The sequence below is a fragment of the Terrapene carolina genome, unplaced genomic scaffold (genome assembly GCF_002925995.2).
Source record: "Terrapene carolina triunguis isolate 2854851 unplaced genomic scaffold, T_m_triunguis-2.0 Scaffold212, whole genome shotgun sequence".
In the NCBI taxonomy this organism is placed as follows: Eukaryota; Metazoa; Chordata; order Testudines; family Emydidae; genus Terrapene; species Terrapene triunguis.
The window spans coordinates 5,807,296-5,820,022 of record NW_020664563.1 but is presented as its reverse complement, the minus strand read 5'-3'; positions in this window follow the sequence as shown (position 1 = coordinate 5,820,022).

Genomic DNA, 12,727 nt, shown 5'->3' with positions numbered 1-12,727 from the left:
TGTTCAAAGCAGGACCAATCCCCAGACCGATTTTTACCCCAGTTCCCTAGATGGCCCCTTCAAGGAAGGAACTCACAACCCTGGGTTTAGCAGGCCAATGCTCAAATCACTGAGCTATCCCTCTGTCCCCTTCAACAGTGCCCTCCTGACCACAGTGCTCTGGACAGTCACCCACATCACCCACGAAAGGCCAGCCCTGCTTGCTACCATAAGGAGTAATAATTTGCTGTATATAAAGGTAAAAAAAGGATGGTTCCCTCACACCTTAGCAGGGCCAGCTCTAGGCACCAGCAAAGCAAGCAGTTGCTTGGGGCGGCATATTTGCAGGGGCGCAAGAATCCAGCATGGGAGCTGAGAATCAACAGGGAGCCCTGGGAGGTGTAGTTCCTTGGTTAGCTCCCTGCCTATAGAGCCAGCCCTGGAGCAGGGAAAGAACTACATTTCCCAGTATTCCCTCGGCCATTAGTAACAGGAAAGGGAGGGGGAAGGAGTATGGAACTGAAACCTGCAGCTTGCTGTGAATGGTAGGGACAGAGCCAGCTCTAGGTTTTTTGCCACCCCCTACCCCAGCCCTGGGCTCCCCCCTCACCCCTGTGTTGCCCCAGCCCTGGACTCTCCCCCACTCACACCCCCTGCCGCCCCAGCTCTGGCCCCCACCCGCCCCCCCCCCGCACCTCCTGCCACCCCAGCCCTGGGCTCTCCCCCAGAGAAAGAATTGGGTGGACTAAATGGACAGTGCCCCTCTATCTGAAGCCTAGCAAGGGAGGTACGTGGATCCCACTAGAATTTAAAATGAAAAGTAAGGGAGGGGAGGCTCTACTGGACCTGGGCAGCTTTAGATACAGTACCAGGCACTTAGGAGGATTTCCACTTCTGAGCCATGGAAGCAGAAATTGACTATTCTTTTCCAGATTTGAACACCCTCAAAATTCAGGAGTGCTCAAGCTCAATTTGGGCAGCTGTTACTTCATTTCTCCCAAATCAAATATACTGATCCACTGTAACTTGCTGTAGAAAAAGAATAAATTGAGCAAGAAATGCTTCCCAGTGGTTATTAGGACTGGAATTGCTATTTTCAACAGCCATTGCTTTTTTTTTTTTTTTAGTTTCAGTTGTTTAAAAGGAAGACAGTGATATTGCATTGGCAAATTCCCCATAGAAAGAAAGAGTGGAACAAAAGAATAATAAAGGCACCTCAACTTTTCCTCATTTATGTAGGATAGTCTTATAATATGCATCCAGATATCCTCCAATCACACAAGCTGAAAATTGTTCCACTTCACTGCAGTTCTGTAACCATATGGGAATCAATCCTGTCTATGTTCTGTGCACATCCAAAATTCCTGCTGAATGACCCGCCCTGGGAGCGAATTACCAGTGACCCAGGGCTGCGGCAGAAGGAGGGTGCAGTTGGGGGGGCTGGGGTGGGGGGCAGCCAAAAATTTTTTGCTTGGGGCAGCAAAAAACCTAGAGCCGGCCCTGCACCTTATTCCCCCTACTCTACATGCTAGGCCCCCAAATGTTGTCACAATCAATCTGACAGGAGATAGCATTGCTGAGTCCAAAGACGAGAGATCAATGTTATTTCAACTTCAACTCTGGGGAAAGGCTGCTGGGACTAACCTCAATATCACCAAAACCAGATGTTCAAAAATCTTAAATTGTCCCACCCCCAAAAAATCATGAGGTTGGCTTAAAAATCTTGGGTTTTTTTCATAATAAATTTGGGGTTCGTTTCATTTGCCTTCTGTTTTTTGATATTTTAGGATGAACTTGTCACTCTTTCAAGTGTTTCTCTCCAAGAACGAAAGCTAGAAACTGCCTGTGGTTAAGGTTGCCCAGCACTTTCCTTTATAAGATCCTGTTTTCAGTTGCTTTTTGCTTTGCCAACCTTTAACTATTTTGACTGATCTTTTCCATTTTGGGTGTCTGGCTCGGGCTGAATTTTTCTTAGAAAATTTCAGCCAAAACAGTTCAGCAGTTTCTCATAATGAGGTTGGTGAAACATATGTTGTTTTGCTCAGGTTGAAAAATTCTTACAACCGTTTTGTTGAGCAGATCTAACACCCTGGTGTGTTGGAATAAGGACTTAAAATATGGCAGGGGGTCACCTGGCTGTCAGGGAGGTTCCTTTTGCCATCCCTATAAAAAGCCACCCAAACATGGCCAGGTTATAAGCCTTTGAAAAATCTGTGTCAGCAAGACTTGTTAGATTTTGGCAGCTAAACCTCTGAAGATTCCATCTGCCCAGCGCATGCTCCAGCCCCTCATAGGTTCTATGTGCCTGATGGACTGCGCATGCACCATCCCCACAGAGCAATTGAGCATGCTCCGGCCCAGGGCTGCTGGGGCTGAGCAGGAATTTCCCTGCAATTGCTCCTCCTGGCTGCCAGCAGCTGCTGTGGCACTGGGCATTGGAACAGAGTGTAGGGAAGGCTGTCTCCTGTGCTTTCATGTTTCCTCTGCCAGCACCTAGGCAGTGAGGAGGAAGCAGAGGGTGGAGGAAGCAGGCCTTGGGGAATGGGAGAGACCGGGACACAGAATGGCATGGGAGGAGGACTGGGATGTGGAGCCAAGTGTGAATCATAGAATATCAGGATTGGAAGGGACCTCAGGAGGTCATCTAGTCCAACCCCCTGCTCAAAGCAGGACCAATTCCCAACTAAATCATCCCAGCCAGGGCTTTGTCAAGCCTGACCTTAAAAACCTCTAAGGAAGGAGATTCCACCACCTCCCTAGGTAACCCATTCCGGTGCTTCACCACCCTCCTAGCGAAAAAGTTTTTCCTAATATCCAACCTAAACCTCCCCCACTGCAACTTGAGATCATTACTCCTTGTTCTGTCATCAGGTACCACTGAGAACAGTCTAGATCCATCCTCTTTGGAACCCCCTTTCAGGTAGTTGAAAGCAGCTATCAAATCCCCCCTCATTCTTCTCTTCTGCAGACTAAACAATCCCAGTTCCCTCAGCCTCTCCTCATAAGTCATGTGTTCCAGCCCCCTAATCATTTTTGTTGCCCTCTGCTGGACTCTTTCCAATTTTTCCCCATCCTTGTAGTGTGGGGCCCAAAACTGGACACAGTATTCCAGATGAGGCCTCACCAATGTCGAATAGAGGGGAACGATCACGTCCCTCGATCTGCTGGCAATGCCCCTACTTATATATCCCAAAATGCCTTTATCCTTCTTGGCAACAAGGGCACACTGTTGACTGTGGGGACTGATCTGGGACTGGGATGAGGAGCTGAGAAAGGTGCATTGGGACATGGAGACAAGCAGGGAGACCTGGCCTGTCGAGCCCAGGGGAAGGCAGTGGTGGAGAGACCAGGACAGGGATGAGGAGCTGGGTGGAGGAGACTGGGACTGGGGCCAGGACAGGGACAAAAAGGATCAGGAGCAGAAGGCCTAGAGTGTGCTCAGACCTCAGAATTCCTGAGCCTCAACATCCTTCTGCAAATATCTGTGAAATCCACTGACACAATGTGTGCATCATCTCCTCTAGTGGCTGGCCCACATGCTGCTGCCACCAAGTACTCTGAGCTCACGCAGCTGAGGTCAGTGCAGGGACTGTCAGGGTTCCAGCCCTGCCAATGAACCACGTGGGACTCACCATGGTCCCTGTCACAGGCTAACCTTGGCCCTTTAGGAAGAGGCAAGAGACCTGTGATGACTGACGCCTCCTCACCCCCGGGAGGCTTAAAAGAAGGCACCTGGGCCACAGAAGTGACAGGAGGAGCATGTCAGGAAAAGGGCAGGTAAGAGCTGCCAGAGACTGGTGGAGGTCTCTGAAGGAGGTTCTTGGGGGAAGGCAGGAGAGCAGCAAAAGGGGGTTGTTAGCTGACTACCCCAAGTGAGGAAGCCAGGGCTGGAGAGGGCTGAAGGTCAGGGAGAGTGAGGGATGCTTCTCAAGTGGGGATGATTTCCTAGCACAGCAGCTGTTGTGGTTCCTGCTGGGAAGAGCAAGGTTGCACTCCAGCTGGAAGGGCTGGGGTGCCTCTTCTGGTAAAAGGACAAGAGCAGTCTGGCAAAAAGCACAGGTATGGCAGAAGACACTGGCATCAAGGGACTTGTAACGATGCAAGACTCACCCCTGCAGTGCCTCCTGCTGGTCATCTTGGGAATTAGCTCTCTAACCATTGGAGCGCCCTCTGCAGGCCGGTGTCCTGCTACCACTTGGCCCCCCGTCCCTCCCAGACCTGGTGCCCTGTTGTCTGGGGTGCTGCCCCCTGGCAGTAACCCCTCACAGTTCTGGGTCTCCCCCTCCCAGGGGAACCCCCACCCACTATCCCCACTTTGCCTCAGTCTTGACTACTGCCAGTCCTTATGTAGCCCCCATTCACTGGGGCAGACTGCAGTGTATAAGCCACTCACCACAGGCAAAGGGGTTTGGACCTGCTGCCTGCCTCTAGCTACCCGTGAGCTGCCCCCTGCAACCCAGTACCTAATAGGCACTATCAGGCCTGCAGCCTGGGGCTTTCCTAGGCCAGAGCCACTCCGCTCCCTACAACCAGGCCCATCTCTCTCTGAACACAGAGAGACTGCTGAGCTCCAAGCGCCCAGCCTCTTATATAGGGCCAGCTGGGGGCTGATTAGGTCATGGCCCAGCTGCAGCTGCTTCCCCAATCAGCCTAGTAGCTTTTCCTTTGCCCCAGCCCTCTGCCAGGGCTGTTTTAAGCCCTTCCAGGCAGGAGCGGGGGACCACTCCGCTACAGGACTGTATGTCTTGGGATTTTAAGGACTGCGTGAACTGGGGGTGATAAATGCACTGAGGTCTGGGACTTTCATTATGGACTACTTGCGCTATGTTTTTGTAATAGTGTCCCCAAGGAGGGGTATTATTTAGGCAAGAATGCCTGTTCGTGGAGTTTCTGGGAACCACTGGAGGGGAAACTGAGTCAGGTGCACTTATTATGCTATGGCCTGCTGCAGAAGGGTACCCAAGCAAGGGACACTTCATCCATCCTGCATCATGGAATTGCCATTTTTTCAGCTTGCTCTAACCTAGGAAGTTACACACAGAGAGACTACATTAAAGGAACATTATGTTTGCAAAGTCAAGCGCTCAGAATTCGGGAAATGGCAGAATTTGGGTTGGCTGGGCAACTTGAACCCAACTCCCTTGAGCATTTGCATTATGACACTGTTTTCAGTTAGATGATCACACACTATTTATTCAGAGCACAGGCTGGACAGTGTTCGGAAGATGGATCAGGACTATGTAGTTAATGAGACTGTTATCTGACTGGTCTCTTTCTCTCTCGCACATACGCGTAATTCACATCTGTTTCTCTCATGCACCAGATAACCACATCACCCAGCCATTCTCTTAAAACTCACCCACATCTCCCTCACCCTTCCATCCCTTTAGTCACTCACCTCCCAAGGGTGAAGCCCTCACTACTATGTTCGCTCTCCAACTAGGACACCTCTCTGTTCTCACACCTGACTCACCTGTTTTCATACTGCTCAAGAGACCCTCACTTCTCACTAACGTTCTCATCATGTCTTCCTCTGCCTCAGACCCTCCCATCCTGAGGACGGTTATAGAGAAGAATGGAGGGAACCAACTTCAACACTACCTCCAGTTCTTCTCATTTCTGGGATCCTTACCCGTCTGGATTTAGGCCTAGGAGCTGTCTAGGAACTATACCAATTTCTCTGGCCAATGATCTCCCTCTGGCAATGGACAGATCCTCTGCCCATACTCGTTTCCTTAGTTCTTTCACTAGTCCTTGGTCATGATGTGCAGTGACCTGTCTAAGGGATCTAGTGGGAAGATGGAATCACTCTGCAGTAGGTCCACTCTTTTAGGCAATGTTTCACCTTCCCTGATGGAAGGCCCGGTGGGGGTTTCATCTCCCCAACGCTCCTATTCAGTGTGTATCTGAAGCTGTTTTGGGGTGGGATGCTGGGGATAGAGATGAAACCAGTCGTGCCCAGGTAGCACTAAATTCTAGAAGTCTGGCAGAAATGGTGGCAGAAACCAGGAGAGCAGTAAAGTCAATAACAGAAGCCCTTGGTAGTGATAAAAAATTGATGGAGATTAAAAATAATAAGAGAGAAGCGAATGTAGAGATTTTTTGACAGCCAGTGAAATCAGGCTTATACTGGATCTTCATTACTCTGGACATTAACCCAGGTATATTAAAATCTGGGCTGCACTCGCTTAGCCAAATATAATATTCAGGTTACTCACTGGTGAGCGTGTGTGTTACAGATCCCCCTCTGTGCTGATCTACAGAGGACATGAATTGTTACAGCTCCCAACTTGAGGGGCTGTCTCTTTAGCTCAAGCTGTAAAAGCTCAGGCTTTTAGCTTTGGAGATCCTGGTTTGATCCTGATATGTCAACTAAGATGCTCTGTGTCATGCTGACTGAGGAGATATCTGAGCCATTAGTGATATCTTTGAAAAGTCACGGAAGACGGGAGAGATTCCAGAAGACTGGAAAAGGGCAAATATAGTGCCAATCTATAAAAAGGGAAATAAGGTCAACCCAGGGAATTACAGATCAGTCAGTTCAACTTCTGTACCCAGAAAGATAATGGAGCAAATAATTAAGCAATCAATTTGCAAACATCTAGATGATTATAAGGTGATAAGTAACAGTCAGCATGGATTTGTCAAGAACAAATTGTGTCAAACCAACCTGATAGCTTTCTTTGACAGGGTAACAAGCCTTGTGGATGGGGGGAAGCACTGTCTCGCATGACCTTCTTATAAACAAACTAGGGAAATGCAACCTAGATGGAGCTACTATAAGGTGGGTGCAAAACTGGTTGGAAAACCATTCCCAGAGTGTAGTTATCAGTGGTTCAAAGTCATGCTGGAAGGGCATAATGAGTGAGGTCCCGCAGGGATCAGTTTTGGGTCCGGTTCTGTTCAATGTCTTCATCAATGATTTAGATAATGGCATAGAGAGTACACTTGTAAAGTTTGCGGACGATACCAAGCTGGGAGGTGTTGCAAGTGCTTTTGAGGATAGGATTAAAATTCAAAATGATCTGGACAAACTGGAGAAATGGTCTGAAGTAAATAGGATGAAATTCAATAAGGACAAATGCAAAGTACTCCACTTAGGAAGGAACGATCAGTTGCACACATACAAAATGGGAAGGAGTACTTCGGAAAGGGATCTGGGGGTCAGAGTGGACCACAAGCTAAATATGAGTCAACAGTGTAACGCTGTTGCAAAAAAAAAAAGCAAACATAATTCTAGGATGTATTAGCAGGAGTGTTGTAAGCAAGACACGAGAAGTAATTCTTCCACTCTACTCCGTGCTGATTAGGCCTCAGCTGGAGTGTTGTGTCCAGTTCTGGGTGCCACATTTCAGGACAGATGTGGACAAATTGGAGAAAGTCCAGAGAAGAGCAACAAAAATGATTAAAGATCTAGAAAACGTGGCCCATGAGGGAAGATTGAAAAAAATGGGCATGTTTAGTCTGGAAAAGAAAAGACTGAGAGGGCACATAACAGTTTTCAAGTACCTAAAAGGTTGTTACAAGGAGGAGAGAGAAGAATTGTTCTTCTTAACCTCTGAGGATAGGACAAGAAGCAATGGGCTTAAATTGCAGCAAGGGTGGTTTAGGTTGGACACTAGGAAAAACTTCCTAACTGTCAGGTATCAGAGGGGTAGCCGTGTTAGTCTGAATCTGTTAAAAGCAACAGAGGGTCCTGTGGCACCTTTAAGACTAACAGAAGCAGCGCTGTTAGTCTTAAAGGTGCCACAGGACCCTCTGTTGCTCCTAACTGTCAGGATGGTTAAACACTGGAATAAATTGCATAGGGAGGTTGTGGAATCTCCATCATTGGAGATTTTTAAGAGCAGGTTAGACAAACACCTGTTAGGGATGGTCTAGAATGATAATACTTAGTCCTATCATAAGTCCAGGGGACTGGACTTCTCAAGGTCCCTTCCAGTCCTACGATACTATGCTTGCTCAGGGCTAGCCTTAGGGGAAATGGTGCCCTGGGCGAACTTGTATTTTGGCACTCTTGGTCCCCACTGCCTCCCCCAGTCCCCCGCCCATCCTCCCCATTGCCCTGGCCCCTGCTGCCTCCCTGGGCCCTCCCCATCGCACCCGGGCCCTGCTGCCTCCTCCCCCACATTGCCTCAATTTTCCTTCCACAGCCTTGCACCCCAGACCCGCCCCACTCCTGTGCTTGTTCTTGTAGGAAAGAGAACAGGAATTGATTGTTAAAATCCCAACATTTTCTAGGTCTGCATGTCTCCTGTTGCTAAGTGTTTTTCTCCCTAACATGCCCCCCCCCCATTCCCGCCCCAGAGATTCTTGCCCCAGTGATTCGTTGGGCGCTCTTCCCACTCCTGGAGTTAAGAACAGTATCTTTCTATTGGTCTACATGTTGCCAGGCACACTAGTGATGTCACAGAGGAAAGTAATAAAAAAGTGATCGCTTCTCCTCATAAAAACTGTCAACTTTAAAAACCTGTGATGTGAATGACTTCCCTTGGAAGGTGGAATTATACTGATGTCCTTGTGCTTCCTAGGAATTGGCTTATAGTGAGGGAGTACATGTCCCTAATGGTGCATTGCAATGTGTAAAGGGCAGTTCCACCTACAGCCAGGAAACTAAAATAACTGTGCACTTATACAGAGCATTATATTAGCAGAGTGCTGTTCAGACACTTGTGACACTGGCAGACCAGATGCCAGCTCATGCCAAGGCCCCTAGGCCTCATTGAACACTGAGAAATGCATAGCTTAGGCAGGGGTGGCCAACCTGAGGCTGAGAAGGAGCCAGAATTTACCAATGTACGTTGCCAAAGAGGCACAGTAATATGTCAGCAGCCCCCCATCAGCTCCCCCACCCCGCTCCCAGCACCTCCTGCCCATGGGCAGCTTCGCCGATCAGCGCTTCCCCCTCCCTCCCTGCACCTCCTGATCAGCTGTTTCGTGGCATGCAGGAGGCTCTGGGAGGGAGGGGGAGGAGCAAGGGCATGGCAGGCTCAAGGGAGGGGGTGGGAAGGGGTGGAGTGGAGGCAGGGCCTGTGGCAGAGCCAGGGGTTGAGCAGTGAGCACCCCCGGCACATTGGAAAGTTGGCGCCTGTAGCTCCAGCCCCAGAGTCGCTGCCTATACAAGGAGCCACATATTAACTTCTGAAGAGCCGCATGTGGCTCCAGAGCCACAGGTTGGCCACCACTGGCTTAGGGTGACCAGATGTCCGTTTTTCGACTGGAACACCCGGTCAAAAAGGGATCCTGGAGGCTCCAGTCAGCGCCGCGCAGCTCCTGGGAAGCAACTAGCATGTCCCCTCTCCGGCTCCTATGTATAGGGGCAACCAGGGGCTCCACACACTGCCCTCACCCCAAGCACTGCCCCCACAACTCCCATTGTCTGGGAACTGTGACCAATGGGAACTGTGGGGGCAGCGCCTGCAGACAGGGCAGCGCGCAGTGCTGCCTGACTGCGCCTCCAAGTAGGAGTCGGAGGGGGGACATGTTGGCTGCTTCCGGGAGCTGCTTGAGGTAAGCGCCACCCAGAGCCTGCACCCCAACCCCCTCCCAGGACCCAACCCTCTGCCCCAGCCCCACCCCTGATCCCCCTCCCGCCCTGCGAACCCCTCGATCCCAGCCTGGAGCACCCTCCTGCACCCCAAACCCTTCATTCCCAGCCCCATCCCAGAGCCCTCACCCCCAGTCAAAGCCTTCACTCCCCCCACCCCGACCCGGCACCCCTGCCCCAGCCTAGAGCCCCCTCCCGTACTCCGAAGCCCTCAGCCCCAGCCTGGAGCCCCCTCCTGCACCCCAAATCCCTCATCCCTGGCCCTGCCCCAGAGCCCACACCCCTAGCCAGACCCTCACTCCCTCTTGCATCCCAACCCCCTGAGCTAGACTGGTGAAAATGAGTGAGTGAGTGAGGGTGGGGAGATCAAGCGACAGAGGGAGGGGGGATGGAATGAGCGGGGGATGAGGTCTGATTTGTAACAGTCTGCCCTGAGGTTGGTACCCACTCATGAGCCACTCCAGAGCACCTGACAATATTAACTAATGAAGCCTCTTGTAGCGGGGTGGTTACCCCACTCCTGCCTGAGGGGTTTAAAACAGCCCTGGCAGAGGGCTGGGGCAAAGGGAAAAGCTACTGGGCTGATTGGGGAAGTAGCCACAGCTGGGCCACGCCCCAATCAGGCCCCAGCTGGCCCTATATAAGAGGCAGGGAGCCAGGTACTTAAGAGTCTTTCTCTGTGTTCAGAGAGAGAAGGGCCTGGGTACTTGAGACAGGGTACCTGAGTGGAGCAGGGCTGGGGAGCTCCAGCCTGGATAGCCCCAGGCTGTGGCCTGGTAATAGGCCAAGGGGTACTGGGGGTTGCAGAGGGCAGCCCAGGACTAGGCCAAGGCAGCAGGTCCAAACCCCCCTTGCCAGTGATGAGTGGCCTATACTGCAGTCTGCCCCAGGGCACGGGGGCTAGATGGTGACTGGCAGTGGCCTGGTGCTGAGGCAAGGTGGGGATAGTGGGTGGGGGTTCCCCAGGGAGGGGAGACCCAGATCTGTGTGGGTATTGCCAGGGGGCAGCACCCAGAGCAAGGGGCACCGGGGTCCTGGGAGGGACACGGGGGCCAGTGCAGAGGACAAGGCAGATCACTGGCCTGCAGAGGGCGCTCCAGAGGCTGGGGAGCTAATTCCCTGGATGACCAGCAGGAGGTGCCGCAGGGGTGAGTCTGCTTCTCTTACACCTCTCAACACCCCTGTGAGGTAGATCAGTGTTTTCAGCACTTCTCAGAGGAGACAACGGTCATATAACATATCCAAGGCATCACAGCACATCTGTGGCAGAGCAGAGATTAGCATTCAGGAGCTTCCTGGATTCTAGCCTTACATACAAGCCGCAGCAGATCACTGCCTCAAAAGCTAGGAGAGTTTGTGTATGCTGGTATGTAAGGAATGTGGGGGAGTATATGTTATGCAATATAGGTACAACTTAGGTGATCCAGGCTGTAATACAGTGTGTTGGGTGCAGGGATGGTTATGAATACTGCTACACACTAGGGAAATTTGAATATGGATCCAAACATTGTAACTTGAGCTCAAGTGCAGTGGATCTGAAGTTTGGTTGTTGGGAGCAGAGGGGAGGGTTAACTATATATTTCTTTCACTGCTTAGAGTTGCTTAATTGTCACTACCAGACACCTACAACGAACCTGTCAATTGGAGTCCAAACCACCCGTGCCAGCTGAGCTCACACTCTCGTTTCAGTATTGCCAACCCCAAAAGACCAAAAATGAGACAATCTTTTTGTACTTTGTATTCGCCTTTTGCTTTTTCGAGCCGTGAGGGCACATTTGGGTCACATTTTCCAGCTTCTCTGCAACCCTGAGAGCAAGAAACTTGCTTTTAAACAAACAGAAAAATGAGATTTCTCACGTAATCACTCAATTCCAGGAGCTGGAGCTTTAAGTCAAGCATCAACTATTGGGAGACTCACAAGAGTTGGCAACACACGATCCTTGATGGATTCCCAGTCCAATATTCTTTTTTTTATTCATCTATTCAATTTAATTATAAATGTATCAAAATTAATAAAAACTTAGCCGTGAGGGTCCCAGAGCTGAGAGGAGTCATGAGTACCTTGCCAATGGGCTCTAAGGGTTTGTGTACGTGGGGAAAAAATATTCCAGTCAATTTCCCAGTGTAGACAAACTATGCTCCCATTTCCCCTACCTCCAGGCTTCTGGTTTGCTTTTTGATTCAGGCTTCACAAGACAGATCCTCCGGAGCCCAAACTCCCAGTGACTGTTTCGGTCCTCTCTACCAGGAGCCCACAGGGCACATGTCTGAGCAGTGAGATAAACACTGTGAAAGGGAAAGGTTAACTCCTCCCAAGTATAAAGCCCCTTGCTCTGTTAGGGTGTGTTAATCTTCCTACCCAGCAGCCTGTGAAGAGACAGCTTGCCTGCTCCATAGGGGAAGGGAAAAACAGGTAAGAAATGGAAAGACCAAATAGGAGGAGGAGAAATGGGGGGGAGGGGATTCGGACAGCATGGCTTAGCTATAAACTACAATTACCTTCTGAGCTGCTGCCTCTAGTTCTCTAACCCAAGGTGGAGAGGGACTCTAGTTACAGCAGGGTGATGCATCTGAAGAAGTGAGGTTTTTACCCACGAAAGCTTATGCCCAAATACATCCCTTAGTCTTTAAGGTGCCACCAGACTCCTTGTTGTTTTTGTAGTTACAGCAGGTAGACCTATGAAAGTTGAGTTTTGGGGCACATAATGGTGGTTGCATTTGGGGATAAAGGGGCAAGTCAATGGGATAGGAGCAGTCAGGTGGGATCATGAATAGGGGATTGGGGGGGAATACACACCTAGTATAGCTCAAACAGTGTTTGTATGTTTTTTGCAATCTTTCTCCAAATCCATTTATTTTTACCGCCCCATGTCTTTCCTGGTTTCACAGCAAAGGGTGTAGTTTGGGGGAGGAAGGGCAGGAGGGGTGCTGCCCCCCAAACTACAAGCCTTGGGCAGGTGTGGAATTTTCCCCCCACACCTGGCCCCGTTGGCCTGGCTGGAGCTGGCTCCCAAAATATAGAAATCAAATGACACCTGGTTTCACTCCTCCGTCTCTTCATTTTTTCATTCCCTTCATGCCCCTTTCTTTCCTTGTATGCTGGATCTTACACTCGTTTCAGTATCTTTTCCCTGGATCACAGTTTACTGTAGAATCCTGCGTTTTTTCCCTTGCATTGATCTCTTTCCTGCTCTCCTTTCT